This window comes from Argiope bruennichi, chromosome X1, assembly GCF_947563725.1.
Source record: "Argiope bruennichi chromosome X1, qqArgBrue1.1, whole genome shotgun sequence".
In the NCBI taxonomy this organism is placed as follows: Eukaryota; Metazoa; Arthropoda; class Arachnida; order Araneae; family Araneidae; genus Argiope; species Argiope bruennichi.
Window position 1 is genome coordinate 13,831,714 of NC_079162.1, and position 12,088 is coordinate 13,843,801.

The window sequence follows — 12,088 nt, forward strand, 5'->3', positions numbered from 1 at the left end:
AATTCTAAACAAAAGTCAGTGAAAATTGTATATGAATATTGAAGACCAACAGCTATTTCACCAAAATAAATATTCATGCAATAAATTTGTATAGTATATTGTTATTGTGGAAGTGAAGAAGCTCATTTATACCTCATATCTAAAACTTTTTGTAAACAATGAATTTAACAACTCTTTAAATTTCAATGGGATAATTGTTAGCTTGACAACATGTATTTGACTACCTTGACATTACAAATCAGTATAAAAATAATGTAAATATTGATGAAAACCATACTTATTTTAGAATTGATATCCCTGAATAAAATAAATGGTAATTTGCACATCATAAACATTCACTTTTGTTCAAATAAATTGAGTGACAAAACATCTACAATCTTTCTACATCTACATCTTTCTGCTTGATGATTCAAACTTAATCAAAAAACAACACATGTTAACTTGACTAGCCTGTCAGAAACTAGTAATGATATTTTAATTCTTGCAAGAAAATGTGATATAAATGTGATATATTTCCATTTGTTTCAACAAGCTCTTGCCTTTTTTCCCCCCAGAATTTTGTACCAAATAAGTTATTAATTTTTTGATATTTTAGCATTTAGTTTCTACTAATACTTGAATAATATCTGTAACTTTATTATATTAATTTCCACTGATGTTTTTAATTATTCATATCTTCATGACAATCGTTACTTCCTGAAATCATAAACCTATGAGCACAACCATCTAACTAAATACTGTTAAGTTTCCTTTGTTTAATTGTCAAATTTTTCAACACAGGATCTTGTGTATTTAAACAAGGAATCTCTTTCTATATTTAAAATATGATGGAAGATGATCCAAATTGAAATGTTTTGAGAAAGTAAAAGAATTTTTCACAAATTTTTTTTTCTTAAAATCATCTTAAATATTATTCTAATAGGTTACATTAAACTGTCAGTTAAGTTGAATTTTTAAAATAAAAACCTCTTTTTTAAAATTTTATATTTGCATCATAATTTGTAGAAATTTGAATTAACTCGGATAAGTTATTATGTATACTTGTTTTTCAAATCCCAATTAATCTATTTTCTTTGTTTTTCACACACTTCTCAGAATGTCTTAAAATATGCAAAATTAAAAAAGGACTTCTGTATACAAAAATCTATTTTATTCAAATTTGACTCGAAAAGTAACATATATGAATTACAAAAGAAAATTCTGACAAAGTTACAGCTTCTACAAGCATTAAAACAAAGTTCCATTAAAGGTACTTTAAAATATAACATTCATGCTGATTATTAATTCAAAATTCTTCTACAAGAATTACAAGAAAGTGTCAATAGAGGTGCAACATTAATGCTGATTCTTAATACAAAATTCTTCTATATGTGTCTTTTTATTTTTCTAATACATATACATATTGTAATAAGATAATGAGCACATAAAACCACTAAAAAATAACTACACTGATATAAGCCATACATGCATGTCATTTTCTATAAATCATAAAAAGAACAACATCAAATTAAAAATACATTTGATTTTCAAAGATGGGAATAAGAAATTATTTAGTCATTTCTATACAGATAAATTCAAAAAATAATCAGGTAGAGAATACATTAGAAATAATGTTAAAATTTGTTATGTAATGAGAAGGAAAACATTAATAAAAATTGGGAATCATTTTCAGCAGATAGCAAAGGTCAAAATTTGATTTCTTTAAAAAATGTTAATTTTATACACATTGTTGAAGATTAAAGCTGAAGTAAACTGATATTGTAAAAGAGATTAGCTATATTGAGTGACTAAGCACATTATTATATCACACAATTTATAAGTAACAAAAGTAATTTCTTTAAATTTCTAATTATTAATCATAATAAAAACTGCAATAATTCTTTTTCTATAAAATAAATAATAACATAAAAAATCAATTTACTAAAAAAAAAAAAAAACTTATATACCCATGTGAAAACAGTGTACAATCATGGAAATGAGTCATACAGGAAAGTTTCAAAAATACAAAAAGCAATCCTGTATAATCATCACCAGACAGATGAAAAAGATTTTTTTGTTTGTTGCTTTTCTTTCTTTTCTTTTTTTTTTTTTTCAGGAGGAAAAGGCTGACTCCTTATTTCTTCCATATCTTTGCAAGTCTTTAATCTGAGAAATGTGAAATAAGAATTAATTATAATATTATAAATAACTAATGAAAAAAATTGCTAATTTAACAATAATACTTCCATGACATACTTAAAAATTGATAGTATAAACACAAATATTATAATTTATTTGATTATAATATTAAATATTTTAAATATTATAAGATTTGATACAAGTCAAAAATTCCATTTTTTGTAACTAAATTTAGAATTCATTTATACAGTACTTTTTAAAACTTTTTTATATATGTATAAAAAAAAGACATAAGATATTCTATTCTCAATCACTAGAAATGTGCATTCTAAAATATTTGTAAGTGATTTCAGATAACTTTGGAAAATATTCTACAGAAATAATATTTTTTTTCCTAATCTTAAAATATTATTTGTTCAACAAAAACATATTTATTATTTAGGTGGTTGTTTAACAAAAACCCTTCTTGCTTTATTCATACAAAAATCTGCCATAATCTTTGATATACAGTGGTATAATGGTAGGGGTAGAAGAATAAGATTTTTCAATATGGAATAAAGCATAATTAAAATGTTAAGTTTATATTGCAAATAATCTTTAATACTTGAATTCTTTATTATATTTTTACAGATTTACAAAATTGAAAAATAAAAGGAGCAAGGTTAAATTTGATTAACATGTACACTGTCTATGTAAAGAATGGGAAAATTTTCTTATAGCATAACAAATGCAAAAACTGTTACAGATGAATTCTAGTTATAAAAGTAATATTAAAAGTTAATTAAAAATGATTTGAAAAAATATTACATACATACATTATCAATTTTTAATAACTTATATCGCCATAATAACATAATTAAAAAAACTATAAGACTACACAAATGATATGAATATGTATAGATATGAAATAACTTATTTTATTAGCAAGTCATTAGATTAACCAAATAGAAAATATGCAATAAAATGTTTTTAATGGAAGCATTTTAAGGAACAAAAAACTGTAAAACAGTATTGACAAAAAACAGTATAATCGTACTAAACTTGATGAGTTTTCTAAAAGGTATTAATAAGTTTAGAAAATTCTTTTAATTATAATTCCTTTGCTTCAAAAATTTGAATGTTCACGGAATTATACAAATGACAGATTCTAATTTTAATTCCAGAAAATAATAATCAAAAATCAACTCGGATATAATAACAATAAAAAGGGATTCCCATATGAACGATGTAAAAGGGATAAATGTAAACATACCTCAAGTCGCCCAGATTCATTATTTGGTAGGTAAATGAATCTTGGCCTCATTTCAGCTATACATCTAGATACTTCATTTATAGTCCGGCAACATGATGACTGGCTAGTTTGATTGAAATCACCAATTATTTGTTGATGACTTCCTGAAGCAAAAAAACGTAAGGCAATACACAATTTCTCTTCAGTAGTTACAGCACTGTTTCGTAAGATATTGGTGCTTAATTTCTCCTTCTCAAAGATAAAATGCATTGGAAACAAAATCACATTCATCTAACAAATCCACATCAGAAACTCTGTCAGTGTAAATTATTCACCTCCAATCTGATATCAACTGCAATAATTCCAATGTATCTAAATCCTCCATGTTTGTTTGAAAACTAATGTAACAGTTGTCCTTCTTGAGAACTGCGCATGCGGAAAACCGTTGATCAAATTTGATCATCGGAAGTCCGTGAATCAAAAAATGGGGCAAAACAGGTGGAAATCGTCAACCGATTTGGTGTGGTGAATACCGATTTGACTGCTGATCAGCGTTTATTCATCAACTGATGTTTAACAACGGTTGGTGAATACGGCCGTCACACGCTCACAAATTTAACGGATTGGGATGTGCGAGGATAGAACCAGGGACCTTGTGGTTCGCAGTCCAGTAACATGACCATGATACCAAAACAATTGCTCGGGTAGCAGGGCTGTTAACTGGCTTATATGTTATCACCACAAAGAACATTATTTTTAAATGATCCCTGTGTTTCCTATACATGTGATTGACATGCGCCAGATATCCTTATCAGAATCTTAATTATATATTAGCACTGTGAAGAAATATTTTCCCTATCAAAATCTCAGGTTATATAAGACGAGGGATAGTTTATTTCGCTCTTTTTCCCCACTTCTGCTTTTGTGGCGCGCTGTGGAGGACGTGGTTTGTCCACGTCTCTGCTTGTAAATAATTATGCTTTCCCGATGGATTAAAATGAATTTTAAAAAGATAAAATGTATCTTCAATGTCTTCGAAACTGCCTTCTGCTTCACATAAAATAATGCTTACATATATAAGTTTTGTAAGTACACAACATTTAGTTAAGTATAAAAATGCAAGAGAATTGATTACTAAGCAAGATTATATGAATTCTGATTTCAGTGGAATACATTCTGCTTCTTCCCAGACTATTACTTTTTCTGAAATATTCGACAAGATCAGCAATTTGCTAAATGACTGCAAGAATTTCAGGATTCTGTGAGAAAGAAAGAGAGATTCCTTCTAGAGAATACTGTTGACGACATTAAAATGAGGGCATTGACAGTTTCACTAAAGAATGGTTTTTCTCTATATATATACTCTTTTTTTTTTTTTTTAATTCTGAAGTAGATTTTTAAGAATTGAATTTATTGAAGCATCCAGTTAATTTATATGTTCTGTTCCTTATTAAATTAAGGACTGGGATTTCAGATGATTTTTTTTTTGTTTAAAATTTCAGATTCAATTGTTTTAAGTTATTTTAATTTTGTAACAACAGCTTTTTATGAAAAGTTGAAATTGTTACCTATATTTCCTCCAAACTCATTAGTTATTGAAACATGACAAAACAGTTTTATTCTGATAATAAAGACTCCAGAGTCATTATTGACAGCACTGAATTTCCGACGCTGCGGTTTCTTACGCATATACAATTGAACAGTTATAAATAAAATAAATAAACTAATAATAAAAAATGAAATCTGCTATCCCAAATTTCAAGTTCTCATGCAAGAAAATTTTTTCGATGAATTGCTTAGAGCCAAAAAGCAATATTTGAAACTCAGAATCGAAATGGAGACGTTTTGAGTTGAACGTTGACGGTTGTGATTCAGAATTCAAATGGACACGTTCTATGTTTGAAGTTGAGCGTTGCGATTGAGAATCTGCAACACACTGCATACGTTTACTCTTTCTTCGTTTCCACTGTAAAGCTATTTTACGGTCAGCTTTTAATTTTCATCATTCGTTTTTGTTGATTGAAGGTTTTGTCTCTGAAGGTTTGATTGAAGGTATTGTTCCGGCCTCTGTTTGCTCTTTCGTTCCTTTTCTGTTTTTCTTTGCAAGAAAACTTAGGACGCCCCATGCATGTTTTATTCCTTACCTCCTCAATTTCGAGCTTCAACCCACCTGTTGCCACTCACCATTAAGTTTTGTATTTCCTGTTTCTTTAATTCTACTCTTAACTTATTCCAACTTGGAAACTGGCAATTTCTTTTTAGTTTAGGTTATGGGAAAATTGGAATAAGAATGTTCTTTTGATGTGATTACGTTAACTTACGCTTTTTAATAGTATTTATATAAGTTTTCATCAATATTAAGTACGTATTCTATGCAGAATAACTTTCTCTACTGTAAATAGCCTCATTATCTCTGTGTCGTGTTGTGAAAATAAATATATTTAAAACGAAAGGAGAATTTGCATTGAGTCATAACAAATTGGCGTCCGCGACAGGACATTGTGCTCTGCATTACGTAGAATCGTAGAAGCAGAAATCGTCAAATTTACGATCTGGATATTATTTTGTTCAGAATAAACCAGGTAATTAATGATTTTTGATTTTTGACTGTTTCTGTTTTATTTATATACGAAGTTCCGTTTTCTTGTAGAGACAGGATAAATAGTAGGCATTACGTAGTGAGATAGAAGTAAATTTATATACGAATTGGATATCACTTCCAATTACTGAACTGGAAGGTAATTAATTCGTGGATCTTTTTCTCATTCATTCTGAGTTGTTTTATTCAAAGTGGTTCATATTTTATTTCATTGTTTATAATTGTAAGTGAACTATTTTCAAATTGAAGATATTCGTGTCGATTCATTCACATTTAAAATAAGTAAAATGACTCAAAAGGCAGAACAAGCAGAGATTGAGCCTAAATTAAAGGCTGAAAAATTAAAGGTTGAAAATAAATTAAGAATTGAAAGAACGAATTTAAGACGTCTTTTTACTGTATCGGCAAACACGTTCGATGATATTCATCATAAGATTGATAAAGTAAATGACAATCACGTTCAATATAACAAAGTTGTCGAGAAAGCTGAGCGTTTATTTAAAGTTGATGATGAAATTAAAGAATGTATTGTTTTTACTGATGAAGAATATGATACGACGACGGAATCATACAGAGACAGATTTACCGAAATAAGAGTTGTTTATGAAAAACAATACACACAAGATGAAAGTAGCTCTGTAGTTTCCAGTAAATACTCACATGACAATTTAAAATTGCCAAAAATTACGTATGAAAGAGTATGATCTAATTCTAGCAACTCTGTTTTTGGTTTAAGTATAATATGCTGTGTTTGCTCTAAGTATGGAATTTATACGTTACGTTATTTCATCTCTTCGATGTTACGGATCATTCGATCAATTTAAGTCTTCGTCATATGTAAATACACTCATCAGTTTCTATCTTTGTGTAATTACTGCTCGTGGAGTTACGACTACTGGTCGTGGAGTTACGACTACTTCTCCTAGAGTTAGGAGTCTGTGGAAGTTGGAATTGTAAATTAAATTAATGACTTTATTATCATTATCTATTATTAGTTAAGCTGTAATTTCGCACTAATAACTTCGGAGTGATTGCTGACATTAAGCAGGCTTTTTTACAATTACGTGTCAAACCAGGGGATTGTGATTTTTTGAGATTTTTGTGGTGGGATTCCAAAGATAGTTCGAAATTGGAATTTTTCAGACATTGTAGAGTTGTCTTCGGAGTTGCATCAAGCCCTTTTCTTTTGAATGCTAGCATTCGCCATCACTTGGATTTAACTGAATTCCAAAATGAGTCTCTTCAACCGACAGTCCAGAAACTTAAACGAGGATTTTATGTGGACAATTTAACAGTCAGTGTTGAAAACAAAGAAGAATTATTACGGTTCAAGAAACAAGCCATGCAAATAATGAATGCAGCGTCCTTTGAATTACGGAGTTGAGCTCACACAGGAATTAAACATCTAGAAAGTCAAAATGTGCTCGGACTTAAATGGGATACTGAGACCGATGAGCTCTACTGTGTTCATCCTGAAGCTGATATGGGAATAAGTGATACTATTTCTAAGAGGAAATTACTTTCAATTGTAAATAGTATATATGATCCTATTGGTCTCACCTCACCTGCGACTTTATTACCAAAATTATTGTTGCAAGAAGCCTGGCGTAATAAATTGGACTGGGACGAGGAGTTAACACCTGATATGCAAAAACGGTATCAACGATGGGCTAAACATTTAGATCTTATTGAAAGATGTAGAATTCCTCGCAAGCTATTTTATGGAAGTTTCGAAAAGGCTACCTTGCACATATATTTACGGATGCTTCTGCTCATGGGTATGCGTGTTGTGCTTTTTTACGGTGTGAAGAAGAGGGAGAAGTGAAAATCTCATTGGTTTCTGCAAAAGCTAGAGTAGCACCTGTACCGAGATCTACAATTCCCCGATTAGAACTATTAGGAGCAGCCATTGGAGCTAGAATTGCTTCAACAATTAAAGAAGCGCTTGACTTATCTTTGGAGACATATTTTTGGACGGATTCTATGGTAGTTCTGGGATTGATTACTAACTCAGAACCATGGAATACATTTGTGGGTAACAAAGTAAAAGAAATAAGAGAACTCACAAATGTTGAAGATTGGAGATTTGTCCCTGGAGATGTCAATCCTACAGATATACCTTCAAGACCATGCGATTGGTTTGAACTTTTTCGAAGCCAGAAGCCAGTGGTGGGAGTGTCCAAAATGGCTCTACGAACCTCCGGAGTTTTGGCCCTATGCTGCAATAACTCTACCAGAAGAGGCATTAGTAGAAAGACGAAAGTCTGTTGCTGTAAATCTTAATATCAATACCAAAGAATGTCTTGGAAGTAGATTTTTATACTTTCCCAGTTATCCAAGAATTATCCGAGTGACAGCTTGGGTATTGAAATTTTATCGGAACATAAAAGTGAATTCAGACAAGCTGACAAAAGAGCTGTTATACGAAGAAATTCAAAGAGCCGAAGAAGCGTTGATCCGATTAATATAATGGGGTCAATTCACGGTCACGTGTCAGGTACCAAACAAACCGCTTCTGTTCAATTTTCAACCGTTCTGCGCATGTCGTGATGTCTGCCGATAACGTTGACACTGTTTACATTGTTGTTGACATTGTTTAGTAAATATTAAGCTAGCCGATCAATTATTAAAAACTTCTGTGTTTTTTTTAAAGATATTATTTTGAATTATTTTCTCCAAATTTTCTTAGTTATATATTTTTATTTCTTATATTAAAATTTTAATTAATATTTTCAATAGAATTATTGTTTATGCAAAATTAACTAACATCGCTTTTTCATTCGTCTGGTGCCGCTTTATTCTTTCCTTTCCCATATCCCCCACCCCCATTTTTTCATCCGAAGGATACATTTTGACAAATGACTATGGCAGTGTTTTTGAAAAATTACATATGTTCTTTTTTACATATTATTTAAATAGTATTGAATGTTGAATTTTATGAATATAGTTCCCCCAGTTAGTTCTTTTTAAAAATAATTATTACTCTTAGATAAGTTAATATTTTAAAGCTTACAATGAAATTATTGTATTTTTTTCTTATGTAATTACTTTTATAAATATTGAGAGTTAGTTATTTGATGTTTTCAGTTTGCTTAAAAGAAAGAACATGAAACTCAAATTAGTATATATTGAATAAATTATGTTTACAATTTCAAATTATGAAATATAAAAGGTATGGATACCTTTTTTTAAATCTATGCAACTTATGAATAAATAATTTCATTTTAATTTGTAGAAATCATTAAAGGAAAACAAACAAAATCACGCTTTCATAATTTTTATTTACACATTACAAATATATATATATATATATATATATATATATATATATATATATATATATATATATATATATATATATATATATAAAGAGAGAGAGATATATAAAATATATGTCATAATTATTTGAAAAAATATGATCCAATGTATGTTTCAATGTACTCACTAATACAAAAAACTAAAAAAAAAACTATTAACTATTTATCAACGTTTATTTTTCTAGACACTTAGAAATAATATAAACACAGTATGACAAGAATGTCTATGTAAATGATGAAATCAATTTTATTCAACAGAAACATCCTAGATACTAAAGAACAGTTTGTTTTATCACTAATAAAAACATAATGTTGAACAGTATACTTTTAAAGCAGAACATTTATGAAATTTTTTTAAATGCTAAAGTTACATTGATAAAAATTAAATTGAATGAATATCATAAAATAAAACAAAAACATATAATAGAGTAAATTTAATAAACAACAAGGTCATGATATATATACATATATAGAGAGAGAGAAGTTAAATAGGATATAAAGAGGAGTTGAAAGAAACACTTTTATGCTTTCACAGAATTTTATAATTCAAAATTGATATGTTAAAGAAATAGAAAAAAAAAAGTGAAACATGCATGTAGCAATGAAGTTGGGAATAAAAATTATATAATAAATGCTGATATGGAAATTGATTTTCAATGAAAAGACCTTTATTTATTAAAACAGAAATCACTGAGGTGCACAGTGTTATAACAGGATATTATGATAACAGTGAATTTCAGTTTAAATACAATAAACTATTGACATTTCATTTTGAACAATAGAAAAGATGTTTGATATAAATTCACTTTGAATCCATCACAAATCTGCAAATGTAATTAGAAAGCTAGTAATATTCACTTCCACCTAAGTTTAGTATTATAGCAATTGTTATTTTTGCAATAGGAGTTTGTTTACTTACGTTAATTAAATTTAGATAAGATTTTGTAAAAAAATGCAATGTAATACTCATGTAAACATTTTAAAACCTTCTAAGCATATTCAAAATTATCAGAAATTTCATCAAATGTGAATGAAGTAAATTAGAAATGCACTCATGATTTTGTTTGATTGTTTTTGGTGGCAAATCGCTTACCGATTTCTTTTTCTTCGAAGAGTTTTTCTAACAAATTACTGGAACAGCTATTTTTAATAAATGGACACAAACTGAAGGAATTCTTCAAAATGATCGGAGCATATCATTGACTTCGAAGGCTTGAAAAAATCTATACCAAAGCTATCAACCCAAGTCAGGTTTGTTGAAAGGAAAATAAAAAAAAAACATTTTATCATGACAGTCACTCTTGTATTTCGCATTAAAGCATGCATCCATCAGCACACCAGTATTTCCTCTGTTAACACATAATAAGAGGAAAGAAAATGACTCAAAAATTATAACTTCAAATATAAACAAAAAATCCGCTTCATACTTGGCGGAGAACGTTAATGGCAGACTGATCGACGAGAGCGGCGCGGATGAAACTTAAATGCCATGCGCAAGAGGTGCATGACATGTGACTTTTACGTCACATGAATTGACCCCATAAGAATGGCCGTCTGATATTCGTGAAAAATGCACGCAGACAATTCAGTTCTACGAAGAGAATAAGATTTTGAAAGTTCGTTCGAGACTAATACTTGGAGAAGATTTTGTATGACCTACAGTTTTACCAGATCACCCAATTGCCAGGAGACTTATTGATTATATTCATTAGAAGCTTCACCATGCTGGTGTGCAAACTACTCTGTCTCATTTATGCAAACGGTTTTGGATTCCTCGAGGCCGTAGGGTAGTCAGAGAAGTTTTGAAAAGATGCATTACATGCAAGAGATATACATCAAAGCCTGTGCTACCAGATAGTCCAGCTCCTCTTCCTCCCGACAGAATAAATCGCGTTGCTGCGTTTCAAGTGATTGGTGCTGATCTAGCAGTTCCCTTATTCTTGAAAGGAGGTCAAAAGGCTTGGATTGTGATATTTACGTGCGCAATTTATCGTGGTATTCACTTGGAATTAGTAACCTCTCTGTCAACTGAAGCTTTCATGCAAGCTTTAAGAAGATTTTTTGCTCGAAGAGGACGTTTCTCAGTGATATACATTGATAACGGCACACATTTTTTGGGAACGTCAAGAGCGTTCAACTCACTCAATTGGCAAGAAATAACAGCTGAATGTGCCATAGAGAAGATCAATGGCACTTCAATCCTCCTACTGCACCTTGGTATGGAGGTTGGTGGGAGAGAATGATAAATACCATCAAATAACTTTTAAGGAAAGTTCTTGGTCGTGCTTCTGTATCTTACGAAGAAATGCTGACTTTGCTATGTAAGTGTGAGAGCATACTTACTTACATATATGATGATCCTAATGAATTGAAGGCTATCAAACCATCAGACTTCATCCAAGACATTAAAGGCACTGAAGTTTTGGACTCGGACATTGTAGACGCTAAGCATTTGCGTAAGCGTATACGTTATCTTCAAAATCTGCGCTATCAATTACGTCAACGGTTCCAAAAAGAATATTTATCAGAGCTTATTCAGAATCCACAGTTAGCTCCCAAGCGATGTGACTTATCAGTAGGAGATATTGTTCTCGTGGGCTCGGACAATGTTAAACGCTTAAACTGGCCTTTGGGACGCGTCATCGAAATGTTTCAAGGAAAGGACAACATCGAACGAGTCGTCAAATTGCGCGTGTCTAATAGAGAAATTATCCTACCTATTCAGAGAATTTATCCCTTAGAATTGAGCTCTTCTCTCTCAGGGTCCCCTGGTGGGACACTGAACTGGAGAAACAAAGAAAACTGACAAGAGCCTTGCGGCAT